The sequence below is a fragment of the Neofelis nebulosa genome, chromosome 1, assembly GCF_028018385.1.
Source record: "Neofelis nebulosa isolate mNeoNeb1 chromosome 1, mNeoNeb1.pri, whole genome shotgun sequence".
Lineage (NCBI taxonomy): Eukaryota > Metazoa > Chordata > Mammalia > Carnivora > Felidae > Neofelis > Neofelis nebulosa.
The window spans coordinates 96,976,124-96,986,660 of record NC_080782.1 but is presented as its reverse complement, the minus strand read 5'-3'; positions in this window follow the sequence as shown (position 1 = coordinate 96,986,660).

Below are 10,537 nucleotides of genomic sequence, written 5' to 3'. Positions count from 1 at the left end.
GGAGTTTCTTCAAGTTAAATTTAAAGACATTTCTCACTGGTAAAGGTATTTTCATGGAATCAGCCAGAGGGACCCTAAAGATCAGGAGTCCAAACTCTCCCTTTTAAGGATAAGATACCTAAGGTAGGATGCCAAGTCAGAAAGGACTCCTTGCTAGTCCCAGACTGCTGAGAAAGACGGTTTTAGCTTGGATCGGTGGTCAGAGGAGGGTGGAACCAGGACATACAGCTCACAAAATTAGGCAGTCCATCCTCCAACCCAGAAATAAAGATCCTTGCATTACTCAGAGTCTATGTAAACTCACTGAATATATGGTTTGCAGTTTATGGCCCTACACTTCTTTACACTGCAGCAAAGTGACTTTGGATAAGGAAGCCCTGGGAAAACCGACCCATAATGGAGACAGAAATGGACGGGAAAGAATCAAAAGCTTCCGTTTCCAACTTCTCCAGAGGGGGGCAGCAGGTCACCAGCAGGGAAGGCCTGAGGAGCCCTAGTTTGCTTTGAAGTGAAGTTATTGCATCAGAATAAACGAGCACGACATGGCAGTGGTATCTTTAGCCCTGTTTTTTGTTTTGGTCAGTTTTTTCCTAAGATACATGGATCTTTGAATCCCATCCAGCACAACTCACCCAGCAAAGAAAGCCTTACATGTGTCCATTTCCCCCCAAGATTGTTCTTTTTCCCGGCTCGCACATAGCTTGGCTGAAATCATTACACAGACTGTTTTCCCAAACAGCCGCCCGTTAGTCAGTAACATTCCCTTGCCCAGTGTGCCGGCTGCCAGGTAGACAACCCTAATTCTTACCCATTAAAGGAGGAAGAAGTCAGTTTGAAGTAAAATAGAAGACGCCTACCAACTGCTTCGGGAGTAGTATGCCTGACAGTTCTGACAAACAACAGAATTAGAGAAAGCCAAGGCCCAGCACTTCTGAGCACCTTCAGGAACAACTTCATGTTAGTGTTTGAACGGAAAACCTGAAACGCGGCCACATATGAGGACTTCTCACAGACGGTGGCAGGAAGGGCAGGGTCATTTGGTGAAAATTGGTGGGAGTGTGGTCAGGGAAAGGAATAGACAAAACGCTTCAGTTTTAGGGCAGCTGGAGGCATTCTGTGGGCCTTGGATAGAGGAGGAAATCAAGGGGATGGAAAGCTAGAGACAGATGTCATCATTCGTGCGGCTGTGAGCTATAGAAATAATGCCGGTTTCAGCACAGCAAAATCAAACCGGTTGATTTACAGGCCACTAAATCAGAGGCACAATAATTTTAACACGTGGTTTGACATATTTGTGAAAGTCCCTATGTAAATTTTTGCAAGGAGATTTCATGGGAAACATTTAGCTTATTTTTAACCAAAATTTATTTCCCCAAATGCCTATAATATTTTTAGTAGTCATCACTTACATGCAATTTATAAATGATTCCTGTTTGTTCCTTCACACAGGTTCAGTGTGACCTCTGTTTGGCCCCTTTTTGTGGTTATTTGCTCCAATTTACTACACAGCCTTGAAAGGAAAAAGCTGAAAATCTCTGAAAATAGTTCAAACTTTTCCCCCAATTCATCCTGGCCATTCTTCCAATTATTCTGACTTAATGAGATTTTACTGTTCTTTGGAAAGGTTAATGTCTCAACATGTGAATTTGCTTAGTGGAATTCAGCCATCTCCCCCAAAACACTAGTGCAATGTAGCAGAAAAAGCAATGAATAAATTTGGAATCAGGAGCTTGGGGTACAAGGCTTGCTTGGCCCCTGTCACACTGTATACCATTGGAGAAATCACCTCACTCCTCTGACCTTCAATTTTCTCCTCAATAAGATGGCAAATCTCTACCACCTCACGAAGAAAAACCCCACAATTTTATTTTTGTAACTTGATGGTATAGATAAGCAACAGCCTCATCATTGTGAACAAATATTTACCGAGTGCCACTTGGTCGTGTGCTTCCAGCAGACTTAACTGTTAATTAATTATTCCCCTGGCTACGCAGACAGCAGACTAAAACAAATAACACTGTTGAGAGGGCAGGGAAAATGTTATTAGCCTAGACTCGGTCTGGCACTGGGAAATGAAAAATGTCATTCCTTCCCACAGGTACTGCTTCCTAGGGAGATTTGGGTCTGTGGTTTTTCATATTATGAACTGCTTCTGTTTTCAGGACTCAGAGTTCTTTGTAGGTTTCCATAAGCTATGGAAGTTCTAGAAACTGTTAAGTCAATAATTCTTGTTTAGAGTTTTTCCTCTACCTAAAAAGGAAGAGAACTGCCTTCTCACATGTTATAATCAAGTGGTGGAGTTTGGGAGCTAGAAGCCTCAGAACTTTTTCCCTCCATAAAGCCATTTTCAGAAGCTTGATGGCTCCTAGATTTAGATATCCAGATGGAACCATTCCCAAGAACATGTATTTGACATGAGCCTGACCGTTAGACCCAGGCCAGTCCCTCACCTGGGCCCTGGGCCTTGAACCCTGGGCCCCTACCCATGGTTGTCCAGGAAGATGCCCCAAAACTGGACCTGGTGACCAGAGATGCCCTCCCCCTAAATTTTTAAGTCTGTCTGTAGTGGCTAAGACTGGTCAGGGCCAGATAGGCCATCCAGGAGGGGGGTGCCCCAAGCCTGGACAGGTCAACATGGGACCTGGTCCTTGTTTCTTCCCTGTTGGGTGCCCAGTGATCCTCTGTACCCCTTTTCATACTTCCACCCCACTCCTGGAGCACCCAAGTCCCTCAAGAGGTCTGGGACTCTTTTTTGGCCCGAGTTCCAGCAGTGGCACCTGGGGACAGGATGCTCCCACTGGCAGATGCAGTGTTAATGTCCCAGAATCAAGTGAGATGGGCTGGCCAGTATAGTGCTAACACTGATTTTGTATGACTCACATCAGACACAGGACAAGTTCAGGGCTCTGGGCCATCAAAGATCTCTGCCAACCCTTGATTTGAGCAGCCTACAGGGGCCCCATGTTGGCTCTCATTTGTTGGGGTTCCCACCTCAGCACTAGCCACACTGCTCAGAAGCCAAGAACATCAGAGGTGGCACTGGCTGTTCATCACCCTGTGCATCCTTCCGCAGACATTGCCACTCCCCCCAGCCCAACTCAGCTCTCCACAGGCTCTGCCACAAAGGTCAGACCTCCAAGAGGGGTGGCCATGCCTCATCCTCTGAGGGTTTTCCAGAAATTGTTTCACAATGTCAACAGGCTATTTCCATCAATGTCCTCTGGCATCTTTATGAATATGGTGCTGTCCTAGTCTCCCAACTTGGTATTAAGTCATGCCAGACAAGGGATGGACATCCCTTCAGTGAATGGAACCTTTCTTCCAGCTCTGGCTACTGGTGCATGTGTACTGAAGGCAGGAACACAGTCAAGATGGAAAGCAATTACATTCTGGGAAGGAAGTTTACACCCCAACAGCATGTTTGCAAGATGTACTCCTTTACATTTACGCTTTAAAATTCCCACCAGCAAATTTATCGTAAAATGAATTATCGTTCACATGTTCCCCCATATTCTGGGGAAGACATGCACTTGTGGTCACCCGCAAAGCACAGGAGTCATCTCTGAGGGTCACGGAAGCCAGTATCCCTAGGCTGCACTGTGGGTGACGTGGCATCAAGAAGACTAATGAGATCGGCATTACCAAATGGTATTAGGGAACCACGGACACAAGATCTATATTGTTTCAATACAAAGAGTTTCCAAAGAACCGTGGCATTGAGAGTAATAATACCAGGCTATCTCTTTCTCCTGATGGAAAATATGAAAGGTAGCACATTTGACAATAATGAACTAGAAGAGACGGTCCCTGTTCCTCAACAGGAAGAGATGGTGGTACTCTTTGCATACACTAGTCGGACAAGGAGCAAATACAGACGTGCCTCTTTTCAACCCACTATTCTAAATCACATGGCAGATCACCACACCTCACATAGGCTCATGAATTTTTATTTTATTTTTTTAAACTTTTAAGTTATTTTGAGAGAGAGAGAGAGCACATGTGCAAGTGGGGGAGAGGCAGAGAGAGAGAGAGAGAGAGAGAGAGAGAGAGAGACAGAGAAAGAATCCCAAACAGGCTCCACGCCATCCACGTGGGGCTCAATTTCATAAACCATGGGATGTATGACCTGAGCCAAAATCAAGGGTCAGACTCTTAACTGACTGAACCACCAAGGTGCCCCAAGCTCATGAATTTTTAAATACATTTTTAAATCAAATTACTTATATAGACAGGTGTTCCATAAAAAGATTTCCCAGAGCCCTCTACACCCTAGGGGGAGCCCAGCTTGATGGTGGGGACAAGGTCCTGCTCTTCCCTTGTTCACCTAAACTTGCCCCTGCCACAGTATCTTCTATCTTAAAACATGGTGGCTCCAATCTTCCAGTTGCCCAAGCCAAGATCTTGGAGTCATCCTTCACTTCTCTCTCTCTCTCTCACTCATTTTCAATCCATCAACAAAATCTGTCAGATCTACTCAAAATACTGTATATCCAAAATCTGACCCCTTCCTTCCTTCCTTCCTTCCTCCCTTCCTCCCTTCCTTCCTCTTCCCTACCTCCCTCCCTTCCTCCCCACCTTCCTCCCTTCCTCCCTCCCTTCCTTCCTTCCTTCCTTCCTTCCTTCCTTCCTTCCTTCCTTCCTTCCTTCCTTCCTTCCTTCCTTCCTTCCATTACTCCCTGGACCAAGCAACCATCACACAAGTGTCTCCAGAAGTCACTCTGCTTCCTCAGATCTATTCTTCATGGAGTATCCTTGGTGATGCTTTTAAAAACTAAGCAGATGGGGCACCTGGGTGGCTCAGTTGGTTAAGCGTCTGACTTTGGCTCAGGTCATGATATCACAGTTCGTGGGTTCGAGCCCCGCATCCAGCTCTGTGCTGTCAGCCTGGAGCCTGCTTTGGATTCTGTGTCTCCCTTTCTCTCTGCCCCTCCCCTGCTCTCACTGTCTCTGTCTCTCTCTCTCTCTCAAAAATAAACATTTAAAAAATAAAAAATAAATAAAATAAAAACTAAGCAGATCATGTCCCTCCTCAATTCAAAACCTTCCCGTAGCTTAGACACTGAGTTACTTGTGTTGCTCCCTGCCCTAGCTGCAAGGCCTATGAGAGGCCGTGGCACACCTAAGGGGTTCAACAAATATGTATTGAATGACTGTGTGGGAAAGTACATAAAAAGACACTGCTTCCATAGAGACACAAAGGACGACTGGAAAGCCAGGGACGGGTGAGAGTGAAGCATGGTGGACCAAGGAAAAGTTTTTGTCAAAAAAAGATCATGCAGCTCTTTTTACCTCCTCAAAGGTCCTGACAGCAGTCTCCAGGTCTGAAGGATGGTATTGGGGGATTCATTATACCATTCTCTTTTCTTGAGTATTCTGGAATTTTTTTTTTTTTTTTAATTTTTTTTTTTTTCAACGGTTTTTATTTATTTTTGGGACAGAGAGAGACAGAGCATGAACGGGGGAGGGGCAGAGAGAGAGGGAGACACAGAATCGGAAACAGGCTCCAGGCTCCGAGCCATCAGCCCAGAGCCTGACGCGGGGCTCGAACTCACGGACCGCGAGATCGTGACCTGGCTGAAGTCGGACGCTTAACCGACTGCGCCACCCAGGCGCCCCGAGTATTCTGGAATTTTTCATAATAAAAAAAAAATTAAGGGGGTGCCTGGGTGGCTCAGTCGATTAAGCATCCAACTCTGGATCTCAGCTCAGGTCTTAATCTCATGGTCATGAGTTCAAGCCCCACACTGAGCCCCATGCTGGGCGAGAAGCCTACTTTAAAAATAAAATAAATAAAATGAAAAATAAAAATAAATAAAATAAATGATACAATTTTAAAAATTAAGGAAGCAAAAAATCTCGGGGCCAAGAACGCAATATATTATGTATGAAGGAGCTCATTTAAAACTTAATGGTGGGATCTGGGGTAAACTGGAGACCATAGACTCTACATAAAGACGTTCAAATTCAAATTTTTTCCCAAACCTTAGTGTGGTCTAAACAAAATGAGCCTGAATTCAGCCAGTTTGTGACCCTTGTGTGGCCCAGGCTGAGTCACACATCCTAAACAATCTATTCAGTCACAACTCTGTATAATCTTACACAGAAATCCTCAGTCATCTGGAAAACAGTAATACCCTCAATAGTATTGAAGAAACAGGCTCTTTTCCAGGACCTCACTTCTACTTCAGCTCTGTCTTATGACAACTATTCATTTCCCTACTGTGAGATCATGGAAAATATATACTGGTCTCTGCCCCCAGCTTCTGGCAGTGCAGAACTCCTGAAACCTTTGGAATTTCCTAAATGATAAGAGCACTAGGAGCATTTTTTTTTTTTTGAGAGAGAGAGAGAGAGAGAGCGAGCAGGGGAAAGACAGAGAGAGAGGGAGAAAGTCCCAAGCAGGCTCTGCACTGACAGAGCCCCAGTGTGGGGCTCGAACCCACAAATTGTGAGATCATAACCTGAGCCGAAATCAAGTTGGCTGCTTAACCAACCGAGTCACCCAGGCACCCCTCTTTTGTCCTATTGATGTGGGCTTCTGGATGGGGGACTGATCACCAGAAAGACAAAGTCTTGATTAGAACCTGGACATTTTCAACCCCATCACCCATCCTCCACCCTAGAAAAAGGGGCTGGAAATGGAGTTCATAATTAATCTATGCCTACATGATGAAGCCTCCATAAAATCCCCATGGCACAGGGTTCAAAGAGCTTAGAGGTGGAAGAACACATCCACCAGGAGGGTGACATACCCCAACTCCACGGGAACAGAAACTCCTACTCTTGAGACCCTCCCAGACCTTGCCCTCTATTTTGCTTCATCTGACTGTTCATCTGTATCCTTTATCATATCCTTTAGCAAAGTGCTAAACACAAGTGAGTGTTTCCCTGAGTTCTGTGAGCCACTCACACAAATTAATTGAACTTGAGGAGGGGGTGATGGCTACCTCTGATTTATAACCCATGGGTCAGAAGCACAGGTGACAACTTGGATTTGCTATTGGCATCTGAAAGAAGTGGGGGGGGGGGTGGGCAGTCTTGTAGGACTGAGCCCCTTACCCTGTGTGATCTGACACTACCTACCTGCGGAGTGCGTTACGTTGTAGGACACCCAACTGGTGTCACAGAGAACTGCTTGGTGTGGGGGAGCGCGCCCCCCCCCCCAATCTGTTGGCCGGAAATGAAGTATTTTGTGTGAATAGTGGAGACACACAGAAAAGGGAGACTCACAGGTGGAAAACAGTTTTCCTATACAGCAACCTTCTCCTAAACTGCCTGCAGGGAAGGGGTTAGCTACAGCTCCTCGAAACTCCCCCTGGCAACTTCCAACCATCACTTTCTTTTTCTTCTTTTTTTTTTTTATGTTCATTTTTGAGAGAGATGGAGTGGGCACAAGGGGGGTGGAGGGGCAGAAAGAAAGGGAGACAGAGGATCCTAAGCAGGCTCTGTGCTGACAGCAGAGAGTTGATGTGGGACTCAAACCCCTAAACCGTGAGATCATGACCTGCTTTGAATGCTTAACCGACCCCCAACCGTCACTTCGCCACCCAAAAAGCCTCTTCTTTGCGGCTCGTGTCATCCCATCTTCCTCCCATCCCTATTCTTTTCAATCTTCCACCCCTGGTCAGCAAGAGCGTGAACCCCTCCTCACACGCTGTCTCTGCACCTACAGCCTCCGGTCGGTACCCCAGAAAGTGATAAGCACCCACCAACGTGACCCAGCCCGCAGCCTCACCTCCTCGTGCTTCAAGGAGACCGCCACTCTGAGCCACACCAGACACTCGTTATTACTATCAATCTGACATCCCACCCTCAGAACCGCCTCCCTTCTGAATCCAGGTCTCATTCCTACATCTGGGAATCTCCAATACCATGACCTTTCCTTCCCTTTTCAATCTGCCAGTGCCTACTTACCTTCCTTTCTTTTTCTTACATACAATGCTGTTTTGCAACCTTCGTTAAATATTGGGATCGCTCGGGACAAGTAAGTTGCCTTAATGACCTCAGAAGCACTGGGGAAGAGATTCAACTCGCAAAGCTTTGAAAGCTCCGCAGCTGATTCCAATGACAGCCAAGTGGAGAGAACCTCTTAATGCTCTACACCCTGGGCCTCATGGGCCATCACTTTAACGGCTCCCCCACTGTCCACCTTCACCTCCTCATTCTCTTCTTTACCACTGTGCTCCCTGAAAAGCCCAGCCTTGGAGCAACCCCACTACACACTTTCTTTATTCCTACACAGAAGCTGCTGACTTCTACTGAAGGAAAAACCAGGAAGCTGTCAGCTTTCTCTGGAGAGCGAGTCTCACATAAGGCACTAACATGGTGGGATTTGAAGTTTCAAGAAAGAGTCGTTCCTCTGGGACACACATTGACTTCTGTAGGCAATAATCTTACCAAATGCATGTCATGAATAGAATTAATTTATTTCATGGGGTGCCTGGGTGGCTTAAGCTTCTGTCTTCAGCTCAGGTAATGATCTCACGACTGGTGGGTTTGAGACCCACGACAGCCTCTGTGCTGACAGCTCAGAGCCTGGAGCCTGCTTCGGAGTCTGTGTCTCCATCTCTCTATGCTCCTCCCCTGCTCATGCTCTCTCTCTGTCTCTCTCTTGAAAATAAATAAACATTTTTTAAAAGTTCAAAAATAAAAGAATTAATTTATTTGATGGCATAATAGCTGAGACACTGGTTTCAAGTAACAAAAGCCCCCTTGAGCTATGGCAGCAGCATGGATGTGAGCTTCTGCTCTGGAGGGCTAGTTAGCAGAAGGATGCAGGAATCACTGCTGCATTAAAAAAAGTTAAGAAACCCTCGGAGCTGAAATAAAGGAGAGGTTACTAACTAGAGACTCCCATACTCTCAGGAACCAGAGACACTAGACTAGTTTGCCAGGTTCTATAACGAAAAGGCCTAAAAAGAAGACTTATCCCCTTGGGGAGAAAGACAAGGTTGGATAAGAGACTCTGGTCTGTGGATTGGCCTCCTCTCCAAAGCTGAGAGAGGGCAACTGCAGGGAACCACTCCAAGTTGGTTGGAATCTGAAAGAAAGAGAAGCCTTACCTCTCAGGCCCGGACTGTGTGGCTGGTGAGCCCTGGTCTTGCCAACCTACCTCAAGCAGCCAGCTGAGGAATACCTCTCAGAGACAATGAACTCCTGTGCAGAGTATTTCGCCACAGAAGACATCTTTTCTAGCTCCCTCTTCCCTCTCCCCATGCTGGAGGGGGTGTATCACGGAAGAAAGGCTTTTGTGAGAGAAGAGTGCACCACCCCCATCACTCAGACACACAAACACCCAAGACCACACGTGAGTCATTGGGGCCGTGAGCCTCATGTGTGCTGAAAAGAAGGGGAGAGCTTTGGATCAAACTCGAAGTTTCAGAATGAATCAGGATTTGTGGAGACAAAAATCTAATTGCAGTCTGGATAAGACATTCTGTCCTGACCCAATCAACAATGGCTGGGGAGAGTCATCTAATATAGGAATGGCTACCAGGTAGCCTCCCTGTGAATGAGGGAGTCGTTGAAAAACAGGTGGAGATATGGAATGCATAGCAGATGCACCAAAGGTTGTCCTCCACGGATGGCTTCTCTTCCCGCCTGGAGACTGGGAAACATGAGAATTCTGAGCTTCTGAGAGGTCCAGGGACGCTGCATGTAGGGAAGAAAGAATGAGGAAGCAACAGAGAAAGAGAAGCTGAAAGATACACTCCACCTGCCGAAATACAGCCAGCCCTAAACCCAGCCTTCAGCCAGCTTATTCCTTGTTGGCTAAAGTTTTCTTCCTGTAATGTCCCCATTTTTCCCTGCGGGTTTCATGGTTCACTATTTACTTATTTATGTGGCCCTGCAGAAATCATCTTCGACTAATATATTACCAGAACAACAAAGTATTGTGTTACAAACTAGAAGGGAAAGAAACCACAGGGACAATGAAATATCTGGAGGATCATTGAGAAGATTAGAAAAACTAAAAATGATTGCTAAGACACGCATAAAAAGAAACACGAAAAAAAAATACAAATATCTTAAGGGTATCGGACAAGAAACCAGAACTCTGTCACATCTTATACCTGGAAAATGAGGGTGATACATAGCACCGTCATGAAACATACGTATCATTACAGAAAAGTGTCTCCAGGTGACTGCCCGGAGGTATTCACCTGTCGGAAGCATATGACTGTCAGGATGAATCAGAGCTGTGTAAATTAACCAGTGGGCACATTGCAAGCACAAATATGTTTTAGAGAGAAAGACTGCAGACTTGGATTCGTGGGCAGGAGTAGGCGTGCAGAGAATGAAAAACAGAGCTAGTAAAGAGAACAAAACAAATTCCTAATTCTCTTCAACTGTTTGCACAGTTCAGTAGTTTTCAAACAGGACAAGAGATGGGGAGTACCAACATCACCGAAAGCACTAATATAAGCTAAAGAATACTTTGAATTTTTTTTTGTATATGAAAGGAAGGATAGTTAGAAATAATGATATTTATTTTAAGGGAAACTTTATTTTTTTAATTTTTTTAAATATTTTTTTT